Source organism: Lathamus discolor, chromosome 14 (genome assembly GCF_037157495.1).
Source record: "Lathamus discolor isolate bLatDis1 chromosome 14, bLatDis1.hap1, whole genome shotgun sequence".
Taxonomy (NCBI): Eukaryota; Metazoa; Chordata; class Aves; order Psittaciformes; family Psittacidae; genus Lathamus; species Lathamus discolor.
Genome location: NC_088897.1, coordinates 12,432,019 through 12,453,523, shown reverse-complemented (window position 1 = coordinate 12,453,523; position 21,505 = coordinate 12,432,019). Strand labels below are relative to the sequence as shown.

General features: G+C 49.9%; 1 long non-coding RNA gene across 1 annotated transcript in view; it reads left to right on the top strand.

The window, feature by feature from the left end:
- Window positions 1–21,227, top strand: part of LOC136021733 (uncharacterized) — a 31,147-nt gene extending 9,920 nt beyond the window's left edge. Inside the window, exon 3 of the long non-coding RNA XR_010615878.1 lies at window positions 19,951–21,227. This is a non-coding gene — a long non-coding RNA (uncharacterized LOC136021733). The remainder of the gene's footprint in view (window positions 1–19,950) is intronic.
- The last annotated feature ends 278 nt before the right edge of the window (window positions 21,228–21,505 follow it).

Here is a 21,505-nt window from a genome sequence, read left to right as displayed (position 1 = left end):
GCAGACCAGCTTTGGGAGTAACCCAAGGTAATCCCCCATAATCTTCTTCTTTTTTTACTGGATCAACGAAATGGGAAATTGATGAGTCTAAACCCCACTTTTAACTTGTGTCTGAGCAGAACGCTGGGTCCACTTGATAATACAGTTGATGTATTGAGTTTGCATAGACACTCAGACTCTCATGTCTGAATGTATAGCTTGACTTGAAGCCCTCTCCAATAAATTCAAGGCACTAAAACTGTAATAGGACCCCAGAGCAACCTCCAGTTTCCTGAACTAAAACTTAAGTTTTCAGAGATTTTTGGAAGGTATTGATCTTTGGTGTGTTTAATGATCATTATTAAGCTCAGAATTATATAGGGGGAAAAAATGAGATCCAGAAGGGCCCTTTAGAGGCACAGGAATTTAAGCATAATCCTTCTTTGTAAATGCCAGAGTGCTGGAAACAGCACAGCAGCGAGAGCCAGGAGCCCAGGGGGGCTGCCTCCTCCCTCGAGGAGGTTTCAATGCCTGGAAAGGTATCAACCCATTAAAAAATCTCATAACAGAAGGTGAGAAATGTGGAGAAAATCTGACCTGTTAATAAAGGATTTAGTCAAACAGTTATGTACATATTTATTCTGCACTGTACCATTAGCTTTTGCAGTTAATCTGCTTTCTCTGCTAATGGCTCTGAGCAAAATACGCTCCCAGAGTAGTTTACAATAAAAATTGGTGCTGTATCTGGCCTATTACTCTTCTTCCATGAATGATTAAAAAGGGATAGATGCAGAAATTGATTTCTGAGTGGGCTTTTTTCCCCTGACCACTGATGCTTCTTTTCTCTATGGAGAGCAAAACAATTAAAAGGCAGCAGGAACGGCTGTTTCTGGGAAGTCTGCTCGGATTGCTTCTCGTTTTGCAGGGTGACTTTTGTTTGCAAATGGGAAAATCTTAAGAATTTAGAATGTCACTTTGAGCATCTGCAGTTGCCCCGTGGAAGAGTTTGCTCACCTGTCAGCCTTTATAAGCGTATCAGCATGGATTTCCCTTACTCCTGGGAAATCTTGTCCAATTCTAACACGTTCCAGAGTGGCTGGCAGAGGGGCAGCCTCAGTTTAAACACAAGAATGTGCTATTGCATGTGACACTTCTCACAAGCATTGTGCTTGGAGTATTTTGAGTATTGAACACAATCGACAGGCCCTTCAGCACGGGATAAACCCGGCTCGTGCCATGTGCGGTTATTGCCAGCAGAGCAGCTCCAGGCCTCAGTGTTTTGCTAAGATGCTGCCGCTTCACTTTGCGTGTGAGGAGGAGCTGCAGCAGTTGGACACCGTGTGGCCTGTGCTCAGATGCCATATAAAGCAAATCTTAACATCCCTTCTGGTCTGTGAGCAGCTTAGAACAAGGCTGTAGATTAAACCTACCCAGGGCCAGTGTTAAAACCCCCTTTGTCTTCCAGATCCGCCCCAGCTGCAGCTACTGGTTGAATGGGGTAAATGTTTTTAGAAGTGCTGAGGTTTAAACCCCTGCACCACAGAGCTCTCAGGGACCTGTTCCGCAGTCGCCCAGCATCGGCTGTGCTGCAGTGACCGAGCCTGGGCTGCCCTACGGCCATCCCTGCAGACAAAGTGGCGTTCAGTGGGAGCTGCCTGTCCTGCAGGCTCAGTCCGCAGATCTTACAGCGAGGATATGCGCTGAAAACAACGGCTCGGGTCGAGCGCTCCCTCGGTGGAAGGTGGCTGCGGGAGGTGCCCGTACGCGCTGGGCTGGAGGCACCGGCGGAGGAGCGGGATGAGCACGTAACTTAGCAACAGGGAGCGGGTTTGCAGCGGGGAGCCGGAGCCCGGGCCGCCGCTCATCCCTGCCCGAGCGAGCACCTCGGCCTGCGGAGCTGAGCCCTGGGCCGCCCGCAGCCGTCCCTGGCTCCTGCTTCCCCGGGCTCCTTCAGTCTGTTCTCTTTCCCCCGGGTCTGGTAGCAGCCATTGTGTCCGTTTCCTGCCAGAGGGACCCCATCGTGAGCAGAACCTCCGTGCTATTACCCACCTCTTTCTCAAAGTGATAAACAGTGAGTTGAGCCTGCAGCATCGTGCCATATGTCTGCCTGAATTCTTGTAACAGATGTGCTGAGGCTTAGGAAAACTTATTTTAGATAAGCCAAATAATCTTTTCAATTATCTTTTGCTGAAAATATTGTATTTTTGTAGGCATTCAAGAGCGTTATGGCATAAAATACCAGCCTAATTATCATTATCTTCTCTATTATGTTTGCTGAAATATTTTTTGGAGTTGTCAAATATGTGTCTATTTTGTGATTTGGGAAGGAGTCTGTAGGCAGCTGTGTATTTTGTTTTCAATCATGTAATTGATCTGTGTATTTGGTTGCAAGAAGACTGCAAGCACAAGGAGAGGCTGGGGGAGGCGGGATGGAGAGCAGCCCTGAGGAGGGCCAGGTGATGCCCGGTGCAGTGTCCCACATCATCCTGGGCTCTGCTTGGAGTCAAGCCCGTGAGCAGTGGGCGAGGCTGTGCCCTTGCTCCAAAGCATGTGGGTGGTTTGGACCCCTTTGGGCTGTTCCTGGCAGCACCCAGAGGGTAACACTGAGATGTGCTCTGTTCCCGCAACTTTGATGCTGAGGTACAAGGGGATGGGAAGTCCCTGCAGCTGCCGGTGCTGCACATCACTGTTCTCCCGGAGCTGAGGCATTTTATTGCAACAGGGAGCCAGCAGAGGGGATACATTCACAGCTCATCCTCCAGGAGAGCTGTTGTGTGGAGCTGCTCGCAGAGCCGTGCAGGGGCTCCGTGAGTAACCCCGGATAGGTGCTGGGAGTGCGTGTGCTCATGGTCAGTGGGGGGTAAAGCAGCATGCTTTGAGCACTGGTGTACCCATTTACTTCAATTACCACAAGCCTAATGTCACCGCAGCTACTCCAGTGCCTGTTATTGAGTGCTCCAGCTGAGTAATCTCATTAGAATTTGTCTCGTTTTCACCTCCGGCAGCAGCCATGTACACAGCTCCGGGAAAGGTTATTCACACAATATTGCATGACCTTGATTAAAGGCTAATTTGATAAGAATTCAATTTAAAATTCCATTTGTACTGACAAACCAGGGTTTTATTGATGTCACAAATTTCCAGCAGTGGAAGTGACATTAGGAGCGAGACTGCATTGTTTGGAGGCCTGGAGGTGGAAAAGGCAGGGGATTTATAGGGCTGCTTTATCAAAGGGTCAGCGTCCCTCGCAGCAGTTTAGTCTAAATGCTTCAGTAAACTGTCCTTAAGTTTTCTTGCTTTTATTGCTGAATTTTTCTTCCTGGTTTGCTTAAGGAGCTCTTTGCGGGTGCAGGGACCAAGCAGTGGCTGGTAACTAAGGTTGTTTCCCAGCACGTTTCCCGGTGCCTTTTCTGCTTGCCCTTTCATCCTTTGGTCTCTGCGAGGTTGAGACCAGAGTGGACAAACAAAGAGCAGGATTTGCTCTCTCTGAAGGGCGAGTTCATGCTGTGAACCTGCAGTCAAAGCATGACTGTAGCCTGCTGCCACAACAGTCCATTGCCAAGGGCTGTGCTCAGGGGGAGCACAGGCAAGAAAACTGCTTTGGGAGTCACCATGGGCAGAAGAAAACAGTGACTGAGGAGTCACAGCAGCCTGTCACTGTTTCTTCCCCATCCAGAGAGCTTAGCAGCACTCCAATCTGTTGTTTGTAGAACATGCCTTGTTGTAAGGCAGGGTGGGAGAGCCTGCCTGAAAATGGCACTTGGAAGTAGCAGTGCTCCAGCATGGAGGAGCATCTGGCGAGGAAGGGCGCAGGCATCTGGCACGAGCTCTCCCCAGGTCTGCACACAACGTGCGCGGCAGCCAGGGTCACCCCTCTGTGCTCCTGTTCCCCCGAGATCTTCTCTCTTTTCCTTTCTTATTTAAACCTCAGCACAAGGGAGAAGAGGCTCAAAAAGACAACTCCCAGTGGCACAGGGCCATCTTTGTTGGAAAGAAGTGTGCCGTTTCCTCCCCTCCACTGAAAGCCCATCTTATCCTGCCAATCCATGACCTTTGAGGTGCCCATCTGTGCCCAGCATGGAACAGAGATCCTTCTGATCCCAAGCATCCTGCTCCTGAGCCAGCCAGGACAGCTGAGGAGAGGTGCCTGTGCAGAAGGGCTGCAGATGGAGACAGACCCCTCACAAAGGCACGCTCCTGCCTTTTGTCACTCATCTCTCTTGGAATACTCTGGAAATCCTGAACATCAGCTGCTTTACTGTTCTTCCACATGTGGCTATTGAACCTTCCCCCTCTGCCCCCAGCTGAGGGTTTCTTGAAGTCCTCAGAAGGAGCTGAGTGTAACCAGGGTTTCCCTGTTCGTGTCTGGGTTCCAGTGGCTGAGGAGTTGCCCCATGGCACAGGCTGGCATTTTCCTCAGGCAGAGCAGTAATCCAAGAGGAGTCTGAGCTGAGCGGGGAGGAGCACGGCCATGTCTGTCCACATTTACAACTATTAATTTCACTTATCTGCTATTGATTTAAACCTGATCCTGCTGGAGAGGATCTTGGCTGGGAAGCCCTTGGTAGACCTTCACTTCTTGCTTTTATCCATTCTAATCACTCACATTGTTTCAGGTATTTGATTTTAAATTGCGCAGTGATTGCCATGGGCTGGCTGGATTTAGAGATAACTTGCTAAAATACCCAGGGCGTGTGGCAGCTTCCTGGGTACCACCGCTGGATCCAGGGAGAGCAGACTATATGAACTGCGTTATACCCAGGGATGCCGTGAATCGGTGTAGGCACAGCAGCACTGGTCTCGGGGGCATTTAGGGGTGACAGGGGCACTCCTGCAGCTATTGCCAGTGACCCAGCTCAGCCCTGTGCAGTGTTGGAGGTGGCTGGAGGTGGTCCTGACCAGGGACACGCGTTCCAGGATGTGGCTCCAGCCCCAGAACGATGGTTACTGGCCCCTGTTTATCGCAAGCTGCTCATCAGCATGCGCTGTGGTCACTGCACCCAGAGCATCGCGGCTCTACAGCGGATCCAATGTTATAATTACTCTTAGTTAGTACCTTGGAAAAATCAAACGTGCTCGGAAAGTAACGATATCCTCTGCAAAACCCCCCGCAGAATGAGAAGCCGGTCTTATCTGACTTAATTTCCTTTTGCTTTGATAGCTTTTGCAATAAATTACTTATTTAATGGATAGCATGAAACATCACACAGTGATGCTTCAAACATTCAGATGCCTTCATCATTTAATACTATTTTCCCTTTTTTTATTATGCCACAGGCGGAATTTGAATTATAATATTTATGCAAATTATGTTTGTATAATCGTGGTTGACTGTGTGGATCAAATTTTCCAGCCAATTTATCTAAATACAAACCTTAAACTTTCCCTTTATCACTGCCACAAATACTTTTCCTCTAAATTTGTTATTTCAGCCACTTCCTTTTGCAGTCCCCGTGAGGCTCAGTATCATTTGTGGCCTCCAAAAACCCACAGGACTCAGGAGCCGTGCTAGGAAAACCCAGGCACGTTTATGTGTGTGGTGCAGAGCCTCAGCACTGCACTTTAGAGTGTGCATTTCTGAACTGCTTCACAGATCTGGGCCTTGCCCATTGTGTTCATCCCAGATATCAAGCTGCAAGGGCCTGGGATGGACTTAGGTCTTCCCTCCCTCTTCAGCCTTTGCTGCAGGGACGTGAGGAAGGCAACACTGGGAAATCGGAGCATTTCATTAGAGAGCTGCAGGTTTTGTCGCGTCTCCCCAGTTCCTTACATCGCTGTTCTTGCATGTGGGTTTGAAGGAGCCCCTGGGCTGGAGCCTGGGGCACTTTTTCAGGCAGAGGTCCCTGCACTCACTTGTCAGTGAGACGTGAACTCGGGCACCGAGTGCCCTGCGCTCAGTCTGAAAGCGTTTCTGTTTCCAGCAGAAGCTGTGGGGTTTTTGCTCTGAAATCTTCTGTGCTGTACATTTGGTACCAGCTATCAGTAGAGGTTGACGTGCGCCGCAGTGATCTTGGAGGGACCTGCTGGTGGGAAGGGAAGACAGAATATTTGCAGCTTCTTGGGCTTGGCAGAGTTTTCAGTGTGCTGTGACAACAGGAGAGCAGAAGCCCGGAGTCAGACGTTAACTGTTCCCAGCTTCCATCTCCTCTCACGAAAGGTGGCTCCTGCGGGCAGAGCTTTGGTGGAGGTGATGCTCCTTGTTGCTGCCCTCCGTGGTACAGCCCCTTGTCCTGTGCAGTGGCACTGAGCTGCCCTCATTTAGGGCTCAGATCCCAAGGGAACAGCTCGGGAAGCTCCACAACAACAGGCTCGGTGTCTTTCCCCTTCTCCTAAATCTGCTTTGAGTGCCACATGTAAATCCTCCATGCCATGTTAGTGTGTGACCGTGCTCATTAGGAAATGACTCCAGGGTTGTCTAAATGAGAAAAGCAATTAGGCAGATTTGTGGAAGACAAAACATGGATTGATTAATGTGAGGATGACACAGGCAGAATCATTTTGGATTGAAAGAGAAAGTAAAAATCAAAAGGGAAGAAAAAAAGGCAGGTGTCTTTAAATGAAGGCATAAATCAACAATTAGCTTTTTCTGACTGCCTTCTGAAAGTGTTGGCATTAATTATTGCTGCTCTGTACATAATGCTCTAAAGAAAGGAAGCAACCAATATTTTCATGTAATTAAAGGAAATTATATATCCAATACCTTTTAACGTGATTAACAGCAACGGGAGGAAACTGTTTAAGAGCAGCAGTTAAGAGGAATATTGAAAGTACCGTTTAGACTGAGTTAAATAAGCAAGATTCTATTTGCCTAACTGTGAATTGGGAAGGTCTACCTGGCAGGTAAGATAAAACTGTTCGCTTGGTTAATGAAGCAAAGTGGTACCTGGAAAAGATTGTAATTGTTGCTGTGAAACAGGCCATGGTGGTATTTATTTATCTGGCTTCTCTGTGATGAATAGTGAAGTTGTGCAGAATCTCAGTAGATCAAAAGAATTCCAATATCTAAGCCAGGCATTTTATCCTGCAATAAAAAATAGAGACACACCTAAAATGCATTATGTAAAAGAGAAAAAATGATGTGGGGCTGAGCTTTTCACTTGGTCACAGCTCGGTGGCCTGCACCGATTTCTGAATCGGAAAGATGGAGACCACTGTGGGGCTGGTTTTTCACAGGGCTGCCCCAGGAGCTGCAGCACCGCGTGTCCAGCCGAAGGGCTGATGGGGTGAAAGGGCTGGTGTGCGGTGGATGGATGTCCGGGTGGGTGGATGGATGTCCAGGCGGGTGGATGGATGTCCGGGCGGGTGGATGGATGTCCAGGCGGGTGGATGGATGTCCGGGCGGGTGGATGGATGTCCGGGTGGGTGGATGGATGTCCAGGCAGGTGGATGGATGTCCAGGCGGATGGATGGATGTCTGGGCGGATGGATGGATGTCCAGGCGGATGGTCACCGTGTGATAGCTCTGCAGGACAAGGGCTGCTCTGAGCCCTGCTGCAGGAAAGCCTGGCCGGAGGAGTGGGGAGCAGAGCAGCGTGGGGGCAATGTGCTGCTGCTCTCTCCCACTGACGCCTCACTGAATCTGAGCACTCCTGTGATCCTTGGTGGGAAAGAGAGTATTTCACTCGATGGAAGTGCACTTCTTGAGGCTACGTTTGTATTTTGTTCTTAACTGTCTGCTTGAAATGACACATTACTTAGAGGAAAAGGAGCACTAATACGCGTAAGGATTTCTGTTAATGTAAAGTACAAGACAGCGCACAGAAAGAGATACTCTGTCATTAGGCAGAGGGTACATTAAATGAAACTGTTATGTCCTGGCACGGGCTCAGTTTTCTGGAGGGATAATTTGTTGTATGAATGTAGGACCTGTTAAATTAACTAAGACCTAGTAGATGAAGTAGAAATTAAGAGCTCTTCTATGCCCTTCTGTTTTCTGTCTCCAGAAGGTACCCATGATCTTAAACAGCAAAGCGCTTCCTTAGAGCTCATTGTGATTCCAAGACAGGCAAGAGGACTGAAGTGCTGGGTAAATACCAGTTGGAGGATAATTGTGTTCCTGCCCCTAACGCTCAGCAGTGTTATTGGAACGCTGGGTAATGAGCTATTCCCTGGTGTGAAGCGTGGTCTGTAGTGCCCTGGAGCTGGTGAGTTCAGGCTGTCTCTGCCCTGCTGCTCCACTCCTCAAGGGATGGCACTGGGGCAGCAGTGTGAGTCCCAGTGCTGTGTGAGCCCGGGGCGCGGGCCTGAGGGTGGGAGCGGAGCTGCTGCCCTGGGAGCGTGGCTGGGAGCAGTCCTGCAGGAAGGATTGCTGCAGAAAGCCGCCGCATGCAGAAATGCCTGTTAATGCTGGGTCCTAACGACAGCAGCTTAAATACCAGTGTCTTTGGTTATTTCCTGGTTTAATTTAGCAGAACCAGACAGCTGATGCTTTTTATTTTCCTTCAAGCAGAAATCCCTGCATTAACCGCCAGCACAGCAGGCTGCCCGCACAGATGCTGGAGCGCCAGCTTGTTTGTCAGGACACAGCCTCCATGAGCTGGGTGTGGGTAACTGGGGACTGAATCTTTGCTCACAGAAGGGATCCATTCTGTCATTCCCTGTTGTCCCATCAAGTGTCTGGATCGGGTCTCGAGGGGAGCTGGCTGAGGGGGCAGGTACAGACCATTCCCTGCTGGTGGGAGAGGGGCATGAAGAGGGCTTAATGCCTCTGTACCAATGAGACACGAATGACCTGCAGATGCAGACCTGCCCCTAAACGATACTGCAGTACTGCATTGGTCTCAGAGCAAGCAGACACTGCTATGGGGTGACCTGCTCTGCTCTGGACCAGGCTGCTGCAGGTGGTGGCTCCGGTGGGCATAGGGACCCTCCACGGCGTGCTCCAGCAGCGACCTGGGCTGCGGCTTTCGTGTTCGCTCCTCAGTCTGAACCAGTATGACTGCACCTGGTCAGGAGCTGCCACAGTGGAGGAGCAGGGGCAGGAGGAGCGCGGCTGCCTTGGGCCCGGGGACTTCAAACACCCCGAGCGTTTGTAACGCGCTTTAAACGCTGTGTCAGTTCAGTGAAGGTTTTGCTGTGTCCCCCTGAATTACCTTAGCAAACCCTCTGCGAAAACATGGCCTGAAAAGATGGAAATCAATCCCTGGATGGCGGAATCTGCCTGGTCCTCTTATTTCAAGCAGTTAAATGACTGAGTAATAGATCCATAAATGAACATCTTATTAGCCTAATCCTGAATGGAAGAATACACAAATCAGCCATTTGTTCAGTGGATATCATTTAAGCTTGCCATTCATCTTAGTCAAAGGAGATGCCTGGTTTAATTTATCAATGCCTAGACAAGAACTCCCGGAGTGGGAAGGGGGGAGGGAGAAGCAGTCTACAACTGGCACTCTCCCGCTTGCCATTAATGAAGCTGTTGTATCATAGCAAACACACCTGAATGCAGCAGCTCGACCGCTGTGGGCTGCCCCACTTCACTGTGGAGGCCGTGGGGTCAGCAGAAACAGCCAATTGTAGATGGACCGGGCGCCATAAACCTGCAGGAGCGCAGTGAGGAAAAGGGGGATAGGAAAAGCAGGTGGTGGTTGCCCTGGGGAGTGGGGATTGGCTGCTGCCCTGTGCGGCAGGGATGGATCAGGTCCATAGGGAATGGGGCCTCGGCAGCCGTGGCTCCCACCCAGCCCCTCCTGTCTCCATGCACCTGCCATGTGTGCAGGCAGCCGCTGGTGCTGCTCGGGATCAGTCCCCAGGAGCCGTCAGGGCAGCAGCAGGCCCTGAGCTGTCAGTGGGAGCGGTGCCTGCAGCGTGTCCCCCCCGGCCCCGTGCCCAGTGCGGGATCACCCGGGCTTCGGGTGTCCTTGAAGGAGGCTGGAGCCGTTCTCTTTAAAATTGACTGATTGAGGCGTAATTTGGATGCAAAACTTGTCATCAGTATTCATGTCCTTTGTCTCAGATGGCTTTTATTGAGCCAGATTTGAAATGATTGGAAATGGGAGAGGGGCAGATTTTTAGAAGAGACTTAGAGGGGGATTGCAGGAGGGGGTGCAGGGATCTCCAGAGATGAGCAAGAGAGTCACGGTCTGGACATACAGGAGGTTTTGTGGGTTGCTGGTTTCCAGGTCTTTCTGAAGCTGTGTACTGTGAGGAAATGGTACAGGAGAGGTGGGAGAATCACCTTCAGTCAAAGTTAGAAGCTCGGTAAATCAGCGTGTGGCTGTTCTCCAGAATTAGTATTTCATCAGGCGTGATTTAAATACTGCTGATTGAACTAACATGGCACTACTGCACTTAAAGACTGTGCTGCCCCATGAACACGAGAGGCAGCACTTTTGCAGCAGTGAGTGTGACTGCTGCAGCCAATGGCACGGGCTGGTGATCAGTGGTTCCATTGAATAGAACACTTACGGCACAGTATTTATTGCCTGGGCGCACGCTCCATGTGGATCTGAGCGGAGCTTTGCAGGGTGCATAGCACCAGAGGGAATCTTCTGTCCTGAAGCTGTGGGTATAACCTGACCTGGATGAGGCGTGAGGGTGGCCTCGAGTGGGTCAGGAGCGGGGCAGGGGAAGGGGAGATGCTGCGGTGATGGGCGCTGCTGGCTCCAGCTCTGCCCTGCCCAATAGCAGCGTCCCCGCAGTCCTCATACGGGGTTTTGGCCAGAGACTCCTCAGATCATCACACGGCTCCTTGGTGTCACTAACTGTGTGATTTAGGCTTTTGATCAGTAGAATATAGTGATCCAGAACACTTTTAATGAACTATATATTTATCTAGGGAGTCATACCACTTTCATCCTCCACATAGCTAATAACCACAGCCCAAAAGAGGCCACTGGCTCTGCATCTCATTTTCAATTTGTGCCGTTTTAAAAGAGATAATCATGAATGGAAAAGTGCAGTAGTTGGAGAAATGGGTTTGCTCTGTGTGGCCATTGGTGTGGGCAGTGTGTGAGAGCCTGCCCAAGGGGAGACCCTTCACAAACCACACACGTGGCCGGCAGCCTGGGCGGGGGGGATCGGAGGGGTGCAGATCACAACCTTTGATACCCGAGTTGTTGTTCTGCGTGAGCCTTGGTGGCTGCCAGCAGACAAAGAAATAGAGCCAAGGGCAGTTAACCTCTAAGTCCAAATACTGTGGAGAAGCTGCTCCCGCAGGAGGCTTCACCCTCCCCACTTCTTTGAGTGCTGCATTGTTCCCGGGGTTTCCAGTTTCTTTTTGCTTTGACTTTCTCCTTCCTTTCTGAAGGGTTCCTTTAGTGCAAGTCAGACACTGTTCAAGCCAGGCAAAGGTCTTTGTTAACCCTAGTATCAGAGCTACAAAGAGGAGTGGAATTGCACAGGTACATTAATGACCTCGCTTCTAGTCACCATCTCCTTTTTTTAAGGAGGGAGTCTAAAAGGTGAAGCCTTCCTAATTGTTCTGTTCTCATGTAAAATCGGTGTCTGATTGGAGGTTACAGTTATTCTGAAGGAGTGAAGCACTTAGGGCTGAAACTGCATCAGCCTGATGTGAAAGAGCTTTTGTGGTGTTTTGTTCCTGTTTCTCTCTGGGGTGAATGCTGAGGAAGGGGGGCAAGCCCGCTGCTGCTGGGTTCTGAGGGAGGGGAAAGGGCTCGTTTCCTGGAGAAATGAGGAAAAAGCCCTGCCAGGGGAACACAGCAAACCAACGGCTCCTCCGTCATTAACTTTGCATCAACTTGCCGTGTTTCTGCCCGTACCTGCAGAATGCTTTAAACGCAGGGCAGCTCATGCTTTAAACATAAAGCAGTGCTTGACTTTTATGCATGTTTCCAGAAATGGATTAATCTCTGCAAATGACGATTTTAGATGTCCATTTCTGACTGGGAAATGCAGACCAGGCCTGGCTCCTTGTTCAGGCATCTGCTGTGTGCTGTTTCCACCGGGGACTCGGCAAATCCTCTCTTCTAGATTAACGATTGCACCGGCCCGAGAGCTAGCAAAGGAGCAGAGAAATCCGTGTATCGAAGGGGGTTTAGGCTGTGTTTCCTGGGAGGAGATTTCACTCCTGGAGAAGTGAGGCTCTGCTTAAGCCTGCCTTGGTTTGTTGAATGAAATGCCATTGGCATCATGGCACGGTTTGGACAGTGCCCTGCGGGAGCCAGGAGCAGCTCTGGGGCCCGGAGGAAGCAAAGCTGCCTCAGCCTGGTCAGAGGTCTGCTCTGCGTTACAAGCCTCAGGCAAGGATTAAGGCTCTGTCTGAGGGATTCTGCCATCTCTGACAGAAGCTGTGATCGTACTTGTGTCCAGTGGTAACTGACCAGAGTTGTACTGAACCTGCTGGTCCAAACCCCACTGAAAACTGGGGGGAAAACCAGGGTTGATGTTGGAGCCTGATGCAGAGGAAGCCTCTGCTCCTGTGCCCATGGGTAATGCTCCCTCTTCCTAGAGACGCAGTGAATGATGGCCCTGGGTGGGCTTCCTTCTGTAGTGCTTGTTTTCCATAAACACCTATGGTGTGTCTTTAACAATATGTGCAATGACTGTGTGGAATAGCAAATCTGCATCTCACCACATTAGCTGTAATTTGGGGAATGTGTTTGCTGCCTGATTGGTCTCGGTATCGTAAAGCAATACTTTATTGCAGAGTGCATGTTTCCATGTGGTTTGCTGAGAAGGGCACTGTTGGATGTGCACATCCACTCATCTGCATATTGATTCTGGGGGAAAACGTCCGTGTTTTCAGCCTAAATCATTGTTTACCCATCTCCTCTGTGTAATTAAGGTAATTCTTGGCTTGTGTTTGCATCAGAGATGTGGCTTTGTGGCAGCCTCACAAGCAGAGGGGGTTCAAATTCCTCCCTGCCCCACACAGGAGTCCTGGCACAGCGATGGTGACGGCCCAGCCGGTGACCTGCTGCTGAGGGAAAGGAATGGGAGGTTCAGGCAAGGCGGGGAGGCAGGTGCTGTGTTTCCTCAGGTCAGAACGGTTCCCTTCTATACACAGGAAGCTGATTTGGACCATAGGCTTTACTCATCAGCCTCCTGGGGCACAGGGCGTACAGCAGTGTGTCCCGTCCTGTGTCGGGTGAAAAGCGGTAGGTCTGATGTACCGGAGATCTGAGTCCTGCGGCTGGTTTGTGGCTGTTCTCGTACGCTGAAAGGCCAGTTGGTTTTCCTGAAATAAAACCAGCAACAGCCAATAGTTAACACTCGCACGGTTGATGAAGTTGGTCCAGTTGTGTACGGGCAGCTCTGTGCTCCGGGCTGAGAGATTTGTCTGCTGGGGTTCTGAAGCACCTGCCTTGAAGCATAGTTAAAATGGGGGAGAAAAGCCTGCTTGCACAAGCAGCGTAGAAGCCTGTACGTAGTCTCTGGGTACGTTTCGGTAAAGGGAAGGTCCCCCACACACAAGCGTTACTGATTCATGTATCTTAAGGCCCCAAAGGACTGGTAAAAAATCCCCAGCCTGCTTTCCTGTATGACATGGTTCAGAGTTTCATCCTATTACTTGTCTCAAGTACAGTAAATTGTGCCAGAATAAAGCCAGTTAGGCTGCGTTGGTCTCAAGATTTTAGGAAATGGATGAAATAAGAGTAAGTTCAGCAGGCTGTTGTCAGAAGTGTGCAAGCAGCCATTGCGTCAGAAACCCCTGTGTAAGCGCAGTGGGATGAGTTCTGCTCTGGTGACGGTCCGGTGCCACTGGATTAAAGTTGGGCCCATTTTTGGTTTTAGCTTTAAATCTCTCGTGTTTGTGTTTTCCTTGCTGCTTATCAGTGCTGTGTTCTTGTGCTGTAAGAATAGAACTTCATGGAGCCACTACAAGGCTGCCGGTTCATCAGTTTTTAATTAAATTTGAATTGAAGATTCTTTTCCTCTAGGCTAATTTTCAAGTGACAAACAAAATCCCCTTAAGTGCCTTTTCTTTTCTGCCATAAACTAGTAAAGCTGCTGTCAAATTCCCTCAGAAGCCAAACTTCTCCAGCCCCAGAAGAGAGCAGATTACTGTTCCATCTCAAATACCAGAGCAGCTCTTAGGGAAACAGATCAAATAGACCACGTTCTCTCTTTGCACAGCCCAGAAGTCAGTGCTTGCTGTGGGCTGGGTGAGCTGTGGTGCTTTCACAGCACTCACCATGCTGTCCCTTTGCTTTGCATGCCCTTAAGATCCCAAGTCCCTTGGCAGCCACCAAAGGAATGTCAGCGGGAATAGCAAGTGCAGGCTCTGCTGCCCTCCCCGGTGAGAGCAGGCAGGATGCTGAGTACCTGCCAGCCTCGGTAAAAGCAACGTGTTTAGATGCAAGAACGCGTCAAGGAAAGCAAACTTTGGAGCAGCAAGCGGTGCGCCTGCCTCTTGGTCACAGGGGCTCATGGTGCTCAGGAATGCTCCCCAGGCTTTGCATGGAGGGGAGGATGCGAGTTCCATCTCTGCTACCCTCACCCAGCCTAGCTCTGCAGGCTGGCCCTGGCAGTGCTGGCCAGGGGCTGCGGCAGCTCTGGGGTCAGTGGCGATGCTGCTCCTGGCACCGCTCGCCCCAGCACAACTGATCCAGCACAGCAGCTCTGCCCCATGTGAGCTGGGGAGCATTCCTGAGGCTCCTTGGCCATGGTCCCTTTGGTGGCTGGTCCCCAGCCAGGGCTGCGTTTGCATTCTGCCGCCCATCACATCTCATTCTGCTGAGCGGTAATCACAGGACTAACCCCGTATTAATTGACCACTCCAACAGGCACCGTTCATGGAGCCCAGAGCGTCTTTTTCTGACCAGTTTCCTATGATTAACTTCAATTAGGGAGAACAGGTTTGATTAGAGAGAGATCGACTTCTGGGGAAAGTGCTCGCTGTTCTTAATGGGGCACAGGAAGAATACAGGGCTTCTTGAAGAAATCAGCTGTGCAAAATGAACCCACTGTGCTTTTCAAATACATTCGCAGGCCCTTTGGAGCCCAGCTATGAGTGTTCATCTGCACCACTTACCTTTCTGAGCGGGTTCTCAGCTCAGCTCTCCCTCTGGCTGAAGCACCCATTTAAAACAAACCCAAACCCCTCTTTTATGTCCCGCACTCAGGCCTGGCTCCCTCACAATGAGTTTGCAGCATCTGAGGCTTCTTGGAGGCAGCTGCTCTTGTGTGTAACTGTGCTTCCCCGCTCCATCACTGCGGGCAAGGTCAGTGGGGTGCTCGGGAGAAGCAGAGGGGATGCTCAGGAGCTCACAAGGTGTGGGTCAGCAGCTGTGCGTTTCATGTGCTGTGGGAAATAGCCTCAGTTCTTCACATCAGACCATGAGGGGCTGAATTGTTTCCTGATTAATGCTGTAAATTAATCCAGCATCCTGTATGCAAAAAGAAAGAGGAGAGGGGGGAGGTATTACTTGGTTTTCAGAGGGATTTGATAATAATAACACTTCTGTAGCCAGTCTGTGAATAGCATGATAATGAATTTTAGCTTATTCATGCCGGTCGCTCTTATTAATATGCCACTCTTGTAGGCTTAGAGCTAATTTTAAAAGGACTTTTTCCCTTCCCTGTGGTGGCTGCATGGGAGCCACTCTTCTCCTCAGAAGCAGAGATAATTTGGGGGGTTTTCCCCTTAAAGGCTTTTTGTTGTTGTTCTTAAATCCTGTTGTTCTAAGAGTGCACAACACTTGTAGTGCAAGGATGGACAGGAGCAATAGAAAACCAATGCTGCCTGAGCTGGGCTCTTTTGGGCAGTTGGGTGCATCCATCTGCAGCTTGGACGATCCTCCCGTCAGCTCGCCGGGTGCATACACGCCACTGTTGGATTTATCTCCCAGCCCTTCCTCTGGCATGGATGCTCCCATCCTGCACCTAGGAACCTGGGGCTGGACACAAGCTGGACAAGCAGTTATGGGTGCAGGGGGATATTCCCAGTAATACCAAGCAGGTTCTGCCTTCGTCTCAAGGTTCTCAACCCCAGCATCTCTAAATCCTATTCAGAGATCTTCTTGTGAGCCTAAGTTCCCAACCAGCTGCAAAAGCTGGGCCTAGGGCTAAGGGAGGCAACTCTGCCAGGGCCCCAGAGGACGTGAGTGGCAAAGCACTCAGTGCTATGTCCCGGTGACCATCCTTCTGCCCGCACTTCAACAGACTGGGAAGCTACATCTGCCCGGAGCTGCGGGGTCTGACTGCTCCTGTGGAGCTCGGATCTAAATACAGTGCTGGTAGAATGTATTTTTCATATCGTTCTGGTGAGAATTAATCAGTGTTCGCAGTCCATGCCGTGGTCGCATCCCATCCTTCCTCGGGAGGTTTGATTCTTCGGCATCAAACTCAATTCCCCTGCACAAAAGAAGATGAAACGTAAGTGCTGTCTTCATGGAATTATGATCACCTTGCAAAAAGAGGCAGAGAAAGAGCCATCTACCCTCATTAATCCCACAGGAAAAAGTGCCAGGGAGAGGTATCCTGTCACTGGAACTCCATTCTGCTGTTTGCCCCTCATATAACTTCTTTTCCTGTAATTTATTAAATGACCTAGAAAATTAATCTGCAGCCAGAAGATGGAGATCGTTTGTCACAGGATGTCACACAACCTAACAATCCATCACGCAGACAGGGTTGCTGTACATCACGTTCTGGTGCCATCCTGAATTACAGTCCAACTCAATGTCAAAAAAAGGATTTACAAAATATTTTGGGATGTATTTCATGTGCTGACTCAGACTTGATGTCCCCCATTAGATTAATCTACACAAGGAGGGAGTTTCAACCAAGGAGACTTGGATTTTTGCTGCATACCTCTCCTCTGTGCTTTCTGAAACTCCCCCTGCTCCAGCACTTACGCCTTGTGGGTCATTCCCTCTTCCCCCCCTAGAATTATGACTGGAACAGACTAAGCCCCATTGACCCCCATTCTCAGCCCAGCTCTCCATCACCCACACTCACCTTCCCCTTGTCACTCAGGGTCTCCTGTCACCGCCTGCATCTGATATTCCAGCTGCTGCTGCTTCCCTGCTCCATCCTCTCATTCATGTCCTCCCAGACAGGAGCTCCCGACCCTCAGGACCAGGCTCACCCCTCCCAGCCCCATTGGAGCTCTTGCTCAGGAAAACCCATCCGTTGCAGTGAGCTGGTGGGAGTGCAGCAGGAACCCTTTGTGACAGACGGGAAGAGCACAGCTCATCCCCTTCAGCACAAAGTGCTGTTAGAGCTGACCGGTCCGAGCACCTCCTGTCTGTTCTGAGCAGCTGCTGGCAGCCCGGCACAGCACTTCCCCAGAGCACTGGCCTCTGAGCACCCCTGTGTAGATCCTATGAGGGAAGCTTACTTTAGACTGAAAGCCATGTTTGCATCTCCTGCCCCCGGTACGTGTTGCAGCACTGGTGCATCTGGTACAGCAATGTTAAAATTGCTCATAATTAAGTTAATTTCATTGTGTTTCAGTTCTCGATAATGATGAGCAACTGTTCCGTGTCATTTCCTTTCTTGTCTGTGCACCACAATCTGCTAGATTCATCTTTCCAGGAATACAAGTTAAAGGTGATAAGTATAATTTATGATTCGTTTCTGGGCTGGAGTTCGTTATTAATAGCCATGTTCACTTACGGTGGCATCTAATCTTTCCTGTAAAGGGCTTATCTTTGTGCTGGGGTGCAGAACGCAAACCGTGCTGTGCTCTCTGCGTTACTGGAATGTCAGTGGGTGAAGCACATGGAAGCAAAAGCAGGGAACAGATTTTTAAGCTCCTGATTTGTTGTTCGAATTTGCAGCTTTGTGTCAAAGAAACAGACCCGACCTCCCCAGATCCTCCTGTAGCCCTCTCCCACCGGTGGCATCTATTCCTTGGCCCCTGTTCCTAATTGAACTGGTGAAGATTTTTGTCTATTTAATCTGAGCTCTTAAAGGAAGGCACTAAAGAAGCAGCATTTTGCATGCAGAATATTGACACTTTTGTCACAGCTCTGCAGGGGTCTGTCAGAAAAATGAGCTCCCAAAGCCTTTGCTGGGGCCAGCTCTGTAATGGAGCGATGCTTTGGATTGCTGAGCCAGCCCAAGGTGCTGCAGCACAACCTGGGCCTCTTGGGCGGGTTCCCTCCATACACAGCCCCTGCCCCAGCACCCACTGAGGATGCTGAGCCCTGCTCAGACCCAGAGCCGGCTCCTTCCAGGCTTCCCCGGCCTCAATAAATCTCCCTTTCCTCCCCTTGTGCCTGCAGGAGGTTATTCTTTTTATTTGCCAAGTGGAAAAGCGATTGTTAAAAGGTGAAAGAGTATTTCTAACTTTGATAGCATGATTAGCTTGGCCTAGAATATTGTTATAGCTTATCTTGCTCCTCCGTGATAACTCAGGAAAACAATAAATGTCTTCTTGCAGCAGACTGACATTCAGTATTGAAATTGGTCTCCTAATCTTTATGTGATTGCTTTCTCTGTGATAGAAATACTGCCTCTCGTAGAGTATTTATTGTCTAGTTCCTTCCAAAGTATTGACTTTATGTAACAGTTTGATATACATCAAATCCTTTAGAGATTTAATAAACTCTTCTGGTCAGTCTTCTGTTGTAAACACATTGAGATTTATGGTCATCTCAGCGTAAAGCCCTTTCTCGCCGAAATTCTCCACTTCCGATATCAAGAGATAAGAATGGGAGCTTTGATCACCATGGAAATCCTCACCCCTGCCTGCCGAGTGCTGGTCGGAAGCTGCTGGGGGCTGAAGGGCTGGAATAGGGGTGATGGTGCTGGTGCCACCGCCCGCTTTGCTCCGCAGGAGCCATGGCCTATCCTTAGTCCCTGCCACATTCTGTGTGGTTTCCCATGGGGCAGGGGCGGTTCAGGCGCTGCTGCCCTCCGAGTCACTCATTTGAGTAATGCCTTATTCTGGCACCAGCCCAAACTGATCTAAACGTGGTGCTTGTTTGACTGTCGGGTACTTTGGGACTGGAGGGAGAAGCCTGCCGGCGTGATCCCTGGAGCCTGCCCCGCAGGACTGGGTTACACACGCTTGTATTTAGCAAGAAACTTTGCACAGGGATCAACTTTCTGGAGCAGCCTTCAAGAAATCCAGCAGAGCTTTTAAAATGCACTCATTAAATGCAAACACACTCATTTTCATAATGCATTAACCTTCCTTTAACAGCGTGAAAGCATCTTTTCATTTTACAGCTAAGGTATTTAAAGACTGTATGGTGGGAGATTTTTGGAGTGACATAAATCCATACAAGCTATGGAACAGAGCAGATTCTTACTTTGTTTGTACTGGGGAGGTGGTACTGGGGTTTGAATGTATTCTTTATTTATGAACCAAAAGCCATCACGTTGGGCTGTCAAATGTTCCCACTGCCTGCTGGGGATGTCTTTCTGGGGTCTGGATTAAGGCTTTTCTCTTTGGTAGCTTAAGAACAGGGAGATGAATTCCCGTTTCCCTTCTGATGCTGTAATTTGATGGGAATTTGCCTGGGCTCCGGGTGTCAGAGTGGGGGCATCGGCCTCGTCCCTCCTTGTACATGGGTCCTGTGTGAGCCTGGTGCTGCTCTGCATGGAGGGCTCGGGACCAGCCCAGGCATGCATTGCCCGTTTGCCTTCACTTCCCATGGGATGATGCTCTCCAAGCACGGGCACATCAGAGCTCAGGAATCCCACCCAGTGCCACTACATGGACAGCAACTGCTTGCGAATTGCCCTCTGTTTCTGTGGGCAGTATTGCACCAGGCTGGAATCTCCCACAAAACACATTTCGGGAACAGCTTCCAGGCTAATCAGCACCATCGGCCACCACGTTTGCTCCTTTTGCAGCACCAGGTTGTTACCGGCAGAGCTTCCATGTGTAGCCGAAACCTTGCAGCCTTATTTCGTCTCTGTTATTTTCCCCTCCTGATCTATTGAGAAATAACCACTTTCAAAGACAGGGACAGATTATGGTCATGGAGATGGCCTAGCTGGGACACAGTTAGTCATTTTTCCTCGCTGATCTTTTATTAATAGATGTTATTAACCTTGATTCTCCTTCCCCATAGTGCTTTATCATCTGAACTAATTAATTTTTCTTCCAAGGCTTGGAGGGAAAGGATGGGCACGGCTGCATTTGTAAACCAGACCTGTCTCCAGGTGCCATTACCTGCACCAGCAGATGGGGTGATCCCAGCAGAGGAGGACCTGCACACAGCAAACAGCAGGATACAGCTACCCATGGGATGATTGAACTTGTCCTGTCCCCTTTAACTGCCACAAACTGCCCTTTCTTGGTTTTTTCTCCCTTTTCTCACACCTTCACACTACAGCGCTGACATTTGCTAATAGCAGCAAGTTAGTGAGAGGAGCAGGGGAACCCTGGAATGAATTCTGTGGTGGTACAGCCTGGCAGGGTAAATGTAATCCTGTTAGCGAGATGAAAATACCATATGCCAGGGGAGATGGCAGAAGATGAGAAGGGAGGATTGTGCTTGCAGAGGACAAAACAAGTGTTAGCCCAGTTCATTCAAAGCTAAATGAAAACTGGCTGGATGTGTAAACAATGTCCACAGAATCACTGATCCGACTCATCCCACCCAGGAGCCTCACTGCATTTGGTGACCTTTGCTTTCACAGAGAGGGTTTGTGGCTGTTTATCCCCATGGAGCACCTTTGCTGGTTGGGAATGGCATTTCAGGAGCTGATGTGTACTGCTGAGCCATGGCAGGGCTCTGCAAGGGGCAGTCGGGTGCTTCCAGGGTCCGTTTGTCCATCCCAGCCCTGCTGATCCATCCTGGATCTCCACTGTGAGCGGCTCATTGGGAGGTGATAACTGCAGCTTAGTGCAGCCTGAGGGTGAAGGTGGGCAGAGGTGCAGTAGCTTTGATTTCAGGTGATTGCTCATGGCTGAACACACTGGAATTAGGACATCGGGTTCTGAAACCAAGTCCTGAACTGCATGAGCTGGAGGGGTTAATCTGAGCAGAGAAGTGGCTGCTGTGTGGGACCGGCAGCTAGAGCAGAAAGCAGTGGTTCTGTTCCCAGCCATTTCCATGTTCCTGTCCCATAGCATGCAGTAAAAGAAAAAAAATCATTGACAATTTTATTTGCCATGACTCACGGGTACGGTCCAATCCAGAGAAACAGCACCCGGAACCGTGGTGCTGTCAGTCTGCAGTCCTGCCCCGGGTGGGGGGGTATGGAACAACGCACCCCTCTGACATACCGTGTTCACAGCCTGGGAGGGAAAGCAGTGTCATTACCCGACTTTAACAAATGTTCACAAATTGCAGGGCTTGTTTGTTGAGCCAGAGAATTTAAAGGGTGCTTAGATTCAATGGTGTGTGTCATTAAATCCAGTTTTATTATATCCACTTGAATACTTTTTACAGTGTGTTTTATGTGTTCATAATACAGGAAGAGTCTCAGTGATAATAACAAAGGTTTGGGGGGGGGTGAAGCTCTTCGCTGCTCACAGGCAGCTCGGGAGGACTCAGAGGACCCCCCAAAGGCTGACCAGGTTCTTTTGGCTTTTTAAAGTCTGTTTTGGGGTGGGGTTTTGGGTTTGCTCCCACTGGAAATTCTGAACCGGGACGTGGGTTTGTCCAGCGCCCTCTTACCCCCGTGAGAGCTGACACCACTGCGCTCGGTAGTGAGC